This window comes from Suricata suricatta, chromosome 17 (assembly GCF_006229205.1).
Source record: "Suricata suricatta isolate VVHF042 chromosome 17, meerkat_22Aug2017_6uvM2_HiC, whole genome shotgun sequence".
Taxonomy (NCBI): domain Eukaryota; kingdom Metazoa; phylum Chordata; class Mammalia; order Carnivora; family Herpestidae; genus Suricata; species Suricata suricatta.
In genome coordinates this window covers 12,904,417-12,917,297 of record NC_043716.1, presented here as the reverse complement: position 1 = coordinate 12,917,297, position 12,881 = coordinate 12,904,417, and the positions used below count along the sequence as shown (strand labels likewise).

The 12,881-nt window shown below is 49.6% G+C and overlaps 1 protein-coding gene across 3 annotated transcripts in view; it reads left to right on the top strand.

Annotated features, from left to right (window-relative positions):
- RAP1GAP2 (RAP1 GTPase activating protein 2) overlaps positions 1–12,881 on the top strand; it is a 199,338-nt gene that overhangs the window by 52,627 nt on the left and 133,830 nt on the right. The window lies entirely within an intron of this gene.

Here is a 12,881-nt window from a genome sequence, read left to right as displayed (position 1 = left end):
ATGTCCCTTTGAATTAGTGTTTCCGTATTCTTTGGTTAAATAGCCAGCAGTAGAATTACTGGATCATACAACAATTCTATTTTGAATTTTTTTAGGAACCTCCATACTCTTTTCCACAGTGGCTGCACCAGTTTAGAATCCCACCAATAGTACATATCTAGAAAAGTGTTGCTATGGCCTATGTCAGAGAAATTATTGCCCGTGTTCTCTTATAGGATTCTTAGAGTTCCGTGTCCCACATGTAGGTCTTTAATCTATTTTGAATGTATTTTTGTGTTTGGTGTAAGAGTCCAGTTTCATTCTTTTGCATGTTGCTGTCCAGTTTCCCAGCACCATTTGTTGAAGAGACTGTCTTTTGCCATTGCATATTCTTGGCTCCTTTGTTGAAGATTAATTGACCATATAATCATGGGTTTATTTTGGGGCTCTCTGTTCTTTAAATATTTTTTTTAATGTTTTTTATTTATTTTTGAGAGACAGAGAGAGACAGTGCGAACAGAGGAGGGTCACAGAGAAAGAGGGAGATATAGAATCCGAAGCAGGCTCCAGGCTGTGAGCTAGCTGTTAGCGCAGAGCCTGACGCGGGGCTCAAACCCACGAATCGTGAGATCATGACCTGAGCTGAAACCGGGCGCTTAACCGACTGAGCCACCCAGGCGCCCCTGGGCTCTCTGTTCTGTCCCATTGATCTGTGTCTATTTTTGTGCCAGTACCGTACTGATTTGATGACTACAGCTTTGTAGTAGTATATCTTGAAATCTGGGATTGTGATACTTCCAGTTTTGCTCTTTTTTTTCTTTCTTTAAAAAAATTCTTTTTATGTCTTTATTTTATTTTGAGAGAGAGAGAGAGAGACAGAGGGTGAATGGGGGAGGGGCAGAGAGAGAGGGAGACACAGAATCTGAAGCAGGCTCCAGGCTCTGAGCTGTTCGATGTGGGGCTGGAACCCATGGACTGTAAGATCATGACCTGAGCCGAAGTCGGCTGCTTAACCGACTGAGCCACCCAGGTGCCCTTTGCTCTTCTTTTTCAAGATTGCTTTGGCTGTTTGGGGTCTTTTGTGGTTCAGTGGAAATTTTGGGATTCTTTGTTCTGGTTGTGAAAAATGCTGTTGGTCTTAAAATTTTTTTTAATGTTTATTTTTTTTTTGAGAGAGAGAGACAGAGTGTGAGTAGGGAAGGGGGAGAGAGAGAGAAGGAGGCACAGAATCTGAAGCAGGCTCCAGGCCCCAGACTCCAAGCTGTCAGCACAGAGCCCTATGTGGGGCTCGAACTTGCCAATGGTGAGATCATGACCTGAGCCGAAACCAGAGGCCTAAGTGACTGAGGCACGCAGGCGCCCTTGGTGTTGGTATTTTTGATAGGAATTGCATTAAAATCGGTAGATTGTTTTGGGTAGTATGGGTATGTAACACTATTTGTTCTCCAGTCCTTGAGCAAGGAATACTGTTCCGTTTGTTTGTGTCTCCAGTTAACATGACTTACCACTGTTGATGCTGGCCATGACCCCTGGCAGAAGTAGGATTTGTCAAGGTTCTCCTCTGTCAAGTCACTCTCTATCCTCCCCGCCCCAGTCCACAGTGTACTTTTTGGAAGGGGGTCACTATGCACAGCTCACACCTAAGGAGTGGAGTATTATGTGCCCTTTACCGTTACCTTCTGTTGATGGGAAACAGTATATCCATTTGTGGTATTAAATATTAATTTAGTTTATGGTATTACAAATATTAATTTAAAAAGTAAGTTCAAACAAGTATTTAAGTAGATAAAAGTACTAGAAGGTATGTGGCCATTTCAGAAATCCGAGCAGCCGTCCTTGAATGATAGATGTCAGTGGAACTCTGGAGGTAGGAAGATATTGAGGTATGGGCGGTAAGAGATACACAGGCCTCCTCGTCTGTTCCGCAAGTCTCCTTAAGACAGAGAGGGAAGCAGGTGTATATTCGTGGGCAGTGACAGCGCTGACTCCTGAGAAGTCCCAGACATAGCCCAGAAGAGCTACAGCCTCCCCGAGGGATGGGAACCAGGACTCCTTGGGGTGTGACCTTTCCCCTCTCCCTTCTCCCCTGGCCCTCCTGCTCCCACCACATTTCTCAAGGCCCCCAGAGACCGGGGGGAGGCGTGGGGGGCCTGTGACAGCACCCTGTGCAGTTGGGCTCTGAACAGGTCTGCCGGTCAAACCTCTCCACAGCCCGAGATCAGCAAGGCCCTGCTATGAACATTCACTCCACAGCCGGGGGTGCTCTTAGTATCCTTCTCATTTTCACAGTTAGGGGAGGGACCTGTCTAGGTCAGCGGCTGGTCAGGGCCAACGCTGAACGGGTTCGGTCTGAATTTGGGGCCCATGCTTGGGTAACAGATAGGGATTTGACTTCCCACCCTTGGGCATCAAAGAAGTTACACGCTTATTTTTCTAAAGACATTTTTAAAAATCCTTCTAGGGTTGGCAGGAAATACAGTATTTTTGGAGCCCTCCCCTCTTTAGGGTTGTCTAAAAGCTAGGGTGGCTTTCAGGTGCTCTGAAGAGACCTTGGAGTTGGAGCCACTGCTTTGCAGTTGCTAGCCTTACAAGGCTGCACCAAGTTGGGGCAGGGCCCCAAGGAGGCATGCTTTTAGCCCCCGCATCTGGGTTGCTGCACCTGTGAGTGGGGAAGGGGTGGGTTTCCGTCCCTCAGTGCTCTGCCTTCCTCTGTAGCCAGACCAGCTCTGTCAGGTCAAAAGCCTAAATGAAGATCTTCTGGGGCCTCGGAGGCTCAGATTCCAGGACACAGGATCCTCCTGGAGGGGAACCCTTCCTCACTTCCCTCTTAAACCCCTTCTTTCCCCACTCCTTCCCGCCTTCCTCTGTTCCAGTAATGTTTCCAGAGGGTTAGAGTGTGTCAGATGCCGTCTGGGTGCTCGTGGGGTGAGGGGTAATGATGGCGATGTCTGAGACATACCCAGGGTCTGCCTGTGCGGGCTTCACCTGACGCTGGGACAAACGGGACAAAGACCAACAAACAAGTGAACAGACAAATCAATAAAAAACACCCCAGCCAGATGCACAGTAACCAAGGGATGCACTGTAGGTGAGTGCTCAGGAAAGGCCTCTCAGGGGAGGGGGCATTCTCTTGGGACCGATCAGCAGCTGAGAAAGCAGGTCTGTTAATTTCCCTGTTGGATCAGTCGGTGACATTACACTGTCCGCTCATTGTCCTGCCGGCACTCACCCTGGCGCATCTCACTGCCTGGTGGGGGCCAAGTCGGTTGTAGCTGCTTCTGCTCCAGACCCTGCTTTCCCAGCATCACACAGGGAGTGATTCTCATATCTGACACGGGGCCACACGAAGGTGACTGATGGCTGTGCCTGGAGACTGTCCTAGGACACGCTTCCCTGCATGTCCCCTGCCCTGACAAGGCTTGATGGATGGTGTTCCCACGAAGCTGGCCCCTGAGCTTGGCTCCCCGTGACCTTGAAAATGCTCTAATTTATTAAGAAAAGGGAGTAATTGAGAAACTTCTGTCCTTCAGTTATTAGATGTGACACATCATTTGTGCCCCCACGCAGCCCCTGATCCTGCCGTGTGACTGAGTGAAGGGGGTTGGGGCGGGGCTACGGCAGGGCTGGTGCCGGTTTTTAAAAGCTGCTCTGGGACTTGGTGGGGGGTGAGGGTTAAGAGGGTGGGAACTAAGTGCAGATCTCCCTGAGGGTGACGGGGAGGTGAGTATCAAAAGAGCTTAGATTACAGCAGGAGTAACACAGGCTAGACAGCTGGAAGGACTTTCCCAGTGGAAAGAGGGGAAGGGCCCCAGAAACGCAGGCCTGGTAAAGAGTGTGCCAAGTGCAGACACAGTGGCTGAGCCAGACCCTCACGGCTGGGCCCTGAGGGGTCGGGGCAAAGCTCAGGGAGTCTGTTTCAACAAGGAAGATAAGCTTTGTGTTTGTCTTTGAGGCTAAGAGGACTTAATGTCAGAGTGGGAAAGAGCTGTTAACAAGTCAGTGAGTTCCAGTCCAGGGTCCATTGTGAGGGAGCTGCTTTCCGCCTTTCAGCTGAGCAGAAAAGCTTTGAGTACACCCACCAATAGGGGCAGTTTCCTCTAGAAAGGCGTATCCATCCCAGAGAAGCTAGAGATTAGTTCAGACAAGAGAAAACAAAAAATGAAGATTTACCAGGAATCATGTAGACAGGGGCCATAAGCGATGGATTTTCTGGTTGACCAGGCACATGAGCTGTCTGCGGCTCACACGGGGGTCCTCCTGTTGTTGACCCAGAGGTGAAGCTGGTGCCCCTGCCTGGTCCTGTGCCGGGTTGCACACTCTGCTCGGCATCTCATCCCTGTACATGCACACGTGCGTACACACACACACACACACACACACACACACACACACACACACACACCTTAGTGGAGTGTGCAGGGAATGCAGACACACTGCGTGGACACCTAAATTCTAGCTTGAACCAAGGGTGTCTGTGTGTATCAGGGAAGTTGCCTGCTTGTGCAGTCTTCCTAAAGACTCTTGCCACTGGCAAATATATGCAAGTCAGAAGGAAAAGGGGAGCCCAAGAGAGGTGCTAGAGTAAGGGCCAAAACGTTACATAAAAATTAAAAGAAAGTGGGGCACCTGGGTCAGTCAGTTAAGTGTCCGACTTTGGTTCAGGTCATAATCTCACGGTTCCTGAGTTCAAGCCCCGCATCGGGCTCTGTGCTGACAGCTTGGAGCCTAGAACCTTGGATTCTGTGTCTCCCTCTCTCTCTGGCCCTCCCCTACTCATTCTCTTGTTACTCTCCCTCTCTCTCTCAAAAGTAAATAAATATTTTAAAAATTTAAAGTAAGGGTTAGAACACTCCTCAGGTGGTCACTGTTAGAAATAAGCCCGTGGACCCAATCAGGGGAGGGATGCAAAGACTCGGAGCACAGTGAAGGGAGGCTTTAATTAACGTTCTTGCAGGAGCTGGTGTCTGACGGACAGGCGCCCTCAGGGTGGTTACAGCAGACAGTTTATCTCCTAGCGTGCAAGTCCCTCCCCTCGTTCTCATTGGCTGAGTACTTCGTTGTCGCTTATACTTCCTGTAAGGCAGAAAGTAGTCTCATTGGAACAAAGGTACATTTCCTGAGGTGATGCAGAGACTTTTAGCCCCTCCTCTCTTTGTTCTTTGGTGCATGCTCATTTTAAAGCTGCAAAAAGAAGCAAGCAAAATTATGCCCTCATAGCAGAAAGGGGAAGAAGAATCAGGAAGGAAGTGTCTAAGGGTTTGGGACTCCATTGTGTGTGTGTGTGTGTGTGTGTGTGTGTGTGTGTGATCCGTACATATTTCCAATAGGTTGTAAACCTATTGTTAATTAGATAGCACATCTTTTATTTGATATTTCTCGAAATGAATCATCTCCCTTACTTCTCACACTCATCTTAATTTTTGTCAAGCTTAGTTATTTGCTTTCCTTGTGAACAGTCCCCCCAAGCAAGGACTCAAATTAGCACAGTGCAGGGACCAGGATGGGTCTGTTGGTTGAGCATCAGCCTTTTGGTTTTGAGTTGGGTCATGATCCCAGGGGTGTGGGATTGAGCCCCATGGTGGGCTCCATGCTGAGTGTGGAACCTGGTTAAGATTCATTTTCTCTCTCTCTCTCTCTCTCTCTCTCTCTCTCTCTCTCTCTCTCTCTCTCTCTCCCTCCCTCCCCCCCCCTCTCTTTTTCTCTTTCTCTCTTCCCCTCTGGCCCTCTCCCACATTTACATGCTCTGTTTCTCAATAAAATAAAAGATTGGGGCGCCTGGGTGGCTCAGTCGGTTAAGCATCTGACTTGGGCTCATGTCATGATCTCATGGTTAGTGAGTTCAAGCCCCCTCTGTGGCTGTCTGCTGTCAGCACCGAGCCAGCTTTGGATCCTCTGTCCCCACTGCCTCTCTGCCTTCCCCCAATCACATGCACTCTCTTTCTCAAGAAATAAAAAGAAAAAAAAAAAGAAAATTAATATGTGATCCTTATAAATGTGTAAATAGAAAAATACAAAGATAATAATAAAAACTATCACACCGGGGTGCCTGGGTGGCTCCATAGGCTAAGTGTCTGACTCTTGATTTTGGCTCAGGTCATGACCTCATAGTTCAAAATATTGAGCCCTGCCTTGGGCTCTGTGCTGGTGGTGCGGAGCCTGCTTGGGATTCTCTCTCTCTCCCTACCCAATAAGTAAACATTAAAAAAAAAAACCCTCCATCATACTCCCAGAGATAATCAATTAAGCTTTATTTGCCCCCCACTATGATCATTTTCTTTTACTTTTTTATTATGGACAATGTCAAGCCCATGGAAAGTAAATAGAATAGCACACCCAGCAGTTAGCAACATTTTGCCCTTCTTGGTCATTGAGACCTCTCTATATTTTTGCTGCTCTCTCTGTGTTTTACCACTCTATTATTATTGCTGTTACTATTTTTTAAAAATATTTATTTTTGAGAGAGAGCGAGAGCATGTGCGTGTTCACGTATACAGGGGCAGAAGCAAAGAGAAAGGGAGACAGAGAATCCCAAGCAGACTCTGTCCATGCTGCCAGTGCTGAGCCCAACACTGGGCTCAGTCCCATGAACCGTGAGATCATGACCTGAGCTGAAATTGAGTCAGATCCTTAACTGAGCTACCCAGGCGCCCCTATTGCTGTTACTATTAATTTCAGTTTTTGGGGGGCAAAATTTACACATGTTGAAATGTGCAAATCTTTCTTTTTAAAATTTTAATGTTTATTTATTTATTTATTTTTGGAGATAGAGCACAAGCTGGGATGGGGGAGGGGCAGAGAGAGAGGGAGACACAGAATCTCAGGCAGGGTCCCGGCTCTGAGCTGTCAGCACAGAGCCCGACATGGGGCTTGAACTCATGAACCATAAGATCATGACCTGAGCCGAAATGAGAGGCTCAACTGACTGAGCCACCCAGGGGCCCCGAAATGCACAAATCTTAATTACACAGTTTGGACAAATGGGTTCCTGCACCCTATCCTGATATAGAACATTTCTGTCTCTCCAGAAAAAAAATCTCTTACCCCCAGAGGCAACTACTGTCCTAATTTTGGCCCTTAGATTGTTTTAGAGCATCATATAAATGGAATCATACTTTTTTTTGGTATCCAGCTTTTTAAACTCAGCATAATGTTTTAGAAATTCATCCATGCTGCCGTATGTATTGGTATTTTGTTCCTTTTTATTACTAAGTGGTATTTCATGGTGTGGCTATTCCAGTTTGTAGATGGACTGTCCATTTTGAAGTTTATGTCTTTATTTTAAAAAAAAAAAACTTTTTAATGTTTATTTATTTTAAAGTTTATTTATTTTGAGAGAGAGAGAGAGAGAGAGAGAGAGAGAGAGAACAAGTGGGGGAGGGGCAGCGAGAGAGGAAAAGAGAGAATCCCAAGCAGACTCTGCGCTGCTAGCACAGAGCCTGACTCAGGACTCGAACTCATGAAACTGTGAGATCCTGACCTGAGCCAAAACCAAGTGTCGGACATTTAACTGACTGAGCCACCCAGGCACACCAATGTTTATTTATTTTTGAGAGAAAGAGAGAGAGAGAGAGAGAGAGGCAGGCAGGCAGAGAGAAAGGGAGACAGAGAATCTGAACCAGGCTCTGTGCTGCCAGCTCAAAGCCTGACATGGGGCTAGAACCCGTGAACTGTGAGATCATGACCTGAGTTGAACGCCCAACTGATTGAACCACCCAGGTGCCCTGAAGTTTATGTATTTATTTTTAAGTAATCTCTACACCCAATGTGGGGCTCGACCTCACAACCCAGAGATCAAGAGTCGCATGCTCTTCAGATTGAGCCAGCCAGGCGTCACGCACTGTGCGTGTTGAATAAAGCTACTGTGAACATTTTCATACAGGTCTTTGTGTGGACTGGGTATGCTCTTTTAATTCTTGCAGGAACCCTAAGAAGGTGGCACTCTTATTATCCCCATTTTATAGATGACAGAACTGAGGCTCAGGTAGGCCACCCAGATAATAAAAGGTGGAGATAGGACTCTAATGTAGGTTTTTCTGACTACAGGGACTTTTAGTTTCTATTCCTGCACTGCCATCTCTTTGCGCCACAGCTGTTTGGGGCCGTTAATTATAGGGACAGATGAGTCCTCACCTTAATGGACTGTTCAAAACTGAGTTTTCGCACAATACAATGGTTAGTATTGATAATAGTGGCTGTGAGTCACCAAGAAAAGATTATATTAAACCTGTTTTTTAAAAGGATAAAAATGGGTAAGACTTTCAGAGAAATTTCCGGTCAAGATTATTACAATAAAAGCAAACCAGCAAACAAAAAAGTTTTGCCACTCAGAGCTATAGTTGTCTGGAAGTCTCAGTTAGGTGTACTACGTCATTTCCCAAGGAAACCAGAGACAGAAGGCGCGACTGGGTATATAAAATAGTATATAAATAATACATGTATAAGAAGCCACTCTGTTCTTTGTAGATCCAAACAGAATAGGTTTTTGGAGCGTCTGCCGGTTCTTGCTTGGAAAGATGTTGCTAAGCAATGTTGCTAATATTATGGAAAGACAGCTTTCCTCCTCCTTTTCCACTCAGCCCCAGAAAGCCCTAGCGTGGAAGTGGCTTCAGCGGTGGCCACAGCTGGGGCGGCTGGGTAATCTGTGGGGCGGGGTGGGGGCGGGGACCAGGGGACCCCGGGTGTGAGAGGGGAGTGCTTGAGGCGACCCAGTCCTCAGCCTCATCCACTCCTGATTCTCTGGAGTGACCCCTAAGCAGCCTCCATGCAAAACTTGCTTTTTCAGAAGTATCACACACAGAAGAATCCTTTAGAATGTTTCTACTGTGGGAAAAATTATAGTCCCACCAATTCGATTCATGGATTCACATTCCATAAATGAACCCCAAAGAAGTCTTTTAAATACCTTCAGTAACCCAGAGAATAAAGAACTTTCTTCATCCTTCTGCCCGCCTTTTACCCTCCTTTTTTGTAACCCCTGAATAAAAAAAGCAGCAAAGGTCTGATTGACATCATGTGTGGCAGGCTTTGGGTACCAAATGATGTGCAGCCTGAGGGCTGGATGCCCGCCACTGAGTGGGATCTGTGGGTTTCCTCAGGCATGGTTTCCTTTCCCTGAAGCTCGGAAATGCCACACAAGTCACCAGGATCCGTTTCCAAAATGTGAGCCAGTTTCTAGGCAGATCTTCTGTTTAGTATGAAATGTGTGGCTCCAGGAAAGTATGGCCGTGCCAGGGCTCCCAAGCCTTGTCTTTGAGGCCTTCCAGCCGGGCCTTACCTGTTGCTGTCACTGAAGGACCCTGTAGCGGTGGGATGGGCCCTTTTAAGGGGCTGCATGTGGGCTCTGAGAGGGGATGTTAGGAGCTGGGGGGAGAGGCGTGTGTTAGGTGTTGGCAAAGATCCCTCCTGCGTCTCTTTTCTAAGTAGAAATGGCTTCCACACCTCAAATGACCTTCCCAATCTTTCCCTCCTCCCCTTCCTCTCTCTTTCCCTCCCTCTCTTTCCCTCCTGACCCCCCTCTCCCTCTCCCCTTCTGTTTTCTTCCTGGGGTGGTATCCCGGAGACGCAACTGTAACAAGGCCCAGCAGGGGGCGCTGGTGTACCTGCCAAGAATGAACGGTATCCCGTTGCCTGAAGAGCACAGGTGTGAGTGCTCTGCGGAAGTGAGACTTCAGAGGGGCTTCGGAGTGATTTCTCCAAGCTGCTGTATAGATGGGTGTGCCCCAAAGGCATAAGAGAGTGGGGGTGCCGGCCTGTCCTGAGCAGGTTTAAGGTTGTGTGACCCTTAGACATAGGAGGAGGGGGATGCTGTCCCCTGCAGAAGGGGCAGGGCAAGTCATCTGAAAGAAGTCTGGTTTTCATAAAAGGCCCCACCCTGCTGGCTCCACTGCCGCTCTTTGCCGCCTATCTACTCCCAATTCTAGACAAGAAGGGTTGCAGTCATTTGCGGAGCCCTGGAGGCACCAGGGCTGGAGGTGGAGTGGGGCACTGGCGGCAGGGCTGATTCCCAGTTTCACACGGATGTGTCTCCTGGAGCGGGTTCCCAGGCACAGAAGGCCCTTTTCTTCAGGACCAAGCATGCGTGTCTGTCTGTCTCACCCCACTGGCCCCTTAGGAACGGGCTGTGCAGCTGTCTGCCCTCTGTTTATGATTAACTTCTCTGGTGTGCCCTCCCCCCACTCCCACCCGGGCCCCCTCAGCCTTTGGGTTTCCCCAGATTGGGGCAGAGACCCAGGTTGGCAGCTGCCTGGCACTTTGTTCTCAGGGACTGCAGGCTTCGGGTGGGGTGGGGTGGGGGTGGGCTGAAACAGACCTTTGAGGCCCTGTGAGCTGGGACACTGCTGGGGATAAACTGCAGGGCGGCTCCTTCTCTGCAATGACCTCCGTGCTGTGGTCTGGGTGTCCAGCCTTCTCCGTTTGCCCCAAAGTGCCCCAAGGATGTGGCCTTAGAAGATCTTTGAGTCACTAATGTGAAGATTGTTCCCTTTTGATTCTCTTTCAAACTTTGTGGTTTCTTTAAGCACCAGGTCTTTGTTTGGGGTAAGCATGCGGCCAATACCTAACACTTGCCTATTTTTCTGTTTTAACGAAGGTGCTTTAAGCTCAGAGCCTTGGTCAGGCAATAGTATTGAGCAAGAATTTAATATGTTTGTATTTGTTTTCATGGTATGAATGACAAGTGATAATCAATTTTCATTTAGGGTGGTAATGTTTTCTTTTAAAATTAATTAGATAAAAAGAGTTGATAAAATTAAAGCAAAATAATAACTAAATAACAGGATATATGACATTGAGGCAAAAAAATTGTGAAGGTGGCATGTGAAGGGCCTAATCTGTGGTTCATGTGTGTTAGTCCTGTTTGTTTTGGGCAAGGATGGTCTTCTATCTCTCACTTACCCTAGTCTCTCTGTATTAAGTATTTAATAAATGTTGGTGGAATGGGGAAGTCTAGCGTAAGTGGCCATTGCATTCTCCGTTGTGGATGGGTTTCCTTATGCTTTGCTGTTTCCGTGTGGGGTTTGGGCAGAAGGAAGCGCTCCCTCCCCCTCAGGGAACTTCTGCCTCTAGGGCCTCAGGAGTCAGATCAAGTTTTGGTCTTTTAGGGACAACCTTGGATTTTTAGCCACATTGGGACTGGAAACACTGTGATTGTAGAGGAGCTGAGAATATCTGGAACCCTAGAACAAGAAGGGTAACCTGTTTGGTGGAAAGATTCTTTGCCTTCCTCCCAGTGCCCTGTTGCCCACTGGTGCACTTGACCTGAAATAGCTCCCGGGCAGTGGAGGATGGGCTGGAGCCACCCATACTCACCTGCCTGGGAAGGCGTCAGGCCTTGCACTGAGATGCAGCTCCTCCTGGGTGTGCCATGCCAGGCTGGACCTATGGCCCGTGCCCCCAGGATCCCTAGGGCCCTCTAGCTGAAATAGTCCATCAGCTAACTTGTCAGCTTTGTGTTCTGCCAGAGCCGAAGCCCTGAGCTGCCTGTGCTTGGCTTCTGCCCTCTTCCCCACCGAGGACCCTCATTTCCCCATTCTTCCAGACTGATTCTCAGGTCCCCACTGGTGTACTCCTAGCAGCAGGCCTAGCTGGGGTCCCAGGGGTGGGGCCTGGGTCACTCACTCTCTCATTATAAATAGATGTCCATGGCTATCTCTGTGATGCCCCACCAACCAGGCAGGCCCAGGAGGGCCGAGGCCATCGCTAATGGAAGCTTCATAAATAAAACAGGCACATTTTGGCACCACCCTGGTACTCCTTCCTCTCCACCCCAATTCCAGTGCCAGCAAGATACTGTGCCCACTGGAGAGGGGGGGTTGAGGCCTCAGGCCCTGAAATTCATTTGCAGCCCTGTCTCTCTCCAGCCAAGACCCCTCCCTGCCTGGTTCTCTCTGCTTGCATGAACACCAGACTACATTAAAAATAAAAACAAAAGAATGAAACCTGCAACAAGGCGACTTGCCTCAGGGACCTTTCTGGCCCCAACGGGGCTGTGTCTGAGGATGGACTAATTGGCTAATCTTAATTCCCCCCAGCCCTCCTCCCAAAGTGAGAAGGGGCTAGGCTTCCAGACAGCACATGGAAGTGAGTGGGGCTTCGGAGCAGCCCAGGCCTGCCCATATAAGGGACTCTCCACGGCCCTTTCCCTGCGGTTGGCCTGCGACCTTCTGTCTTTCGGTTCGGAAGTGAAGATGAAGCTTGCATGGGGTATGCCAGAGAAAGGAACAACTGACGGCGGGGTGTGCGAGGCCATGGGGCCCCGGGTGCTGGTGGGGTGTGGGCGCCCCTCGGGCTCCCAGGCAACCAGGGACGCGAGGCAGAGGTGTTGCCGCTTTGACATTGATCATTGACCCCGCTTTGTGTCAGACTTCCAGGGCCTGGGAAACAAAGGTTAACCGGGGGACAGACCCCAGCCCAGGTAGGCGCCGACACTGGATAGCCCCCTCCAGCCTCGCGTGACAGTTCTTTCCCGGACTTGGGGAAAGGCGGGAGGTAGCATCCCGCTGGGTCAAACGCCCGGGAGCCTCTCAGGCCGGGAGGGTGGGCATTGGGCGCGGGATGCCCTCTCTAACCGCCTGGCCCTGGGCCGCTTACGGAGGCAGTTTCTAACGGACTGAAGACGCGCTTTTGGTCTCGGTGCACGTTTTTTCTCCCTGTGCTTTAAAGGCAGTGACAGCATTGGAGAAGTATCCCGGCGGGCCGGGCCGGGAGAGCGCGTCAGCCGCCCTTGCCTGGGGAGGGAGCCCGGGGCCCCGCCAGCGGGGGCGGGGACGGTGGAGCGCAGAGGAGGGGACGGAGAGGGAGCGGCGAGAGGAGGGCGGGGGGCCCGGCTGCCCGCCCAGAGGGGAGCGGCGGGGAGGGAGCCGGGGCGCCGAGCGCCCGGGGGCGCTGAGCGCTATCCGGCCGCC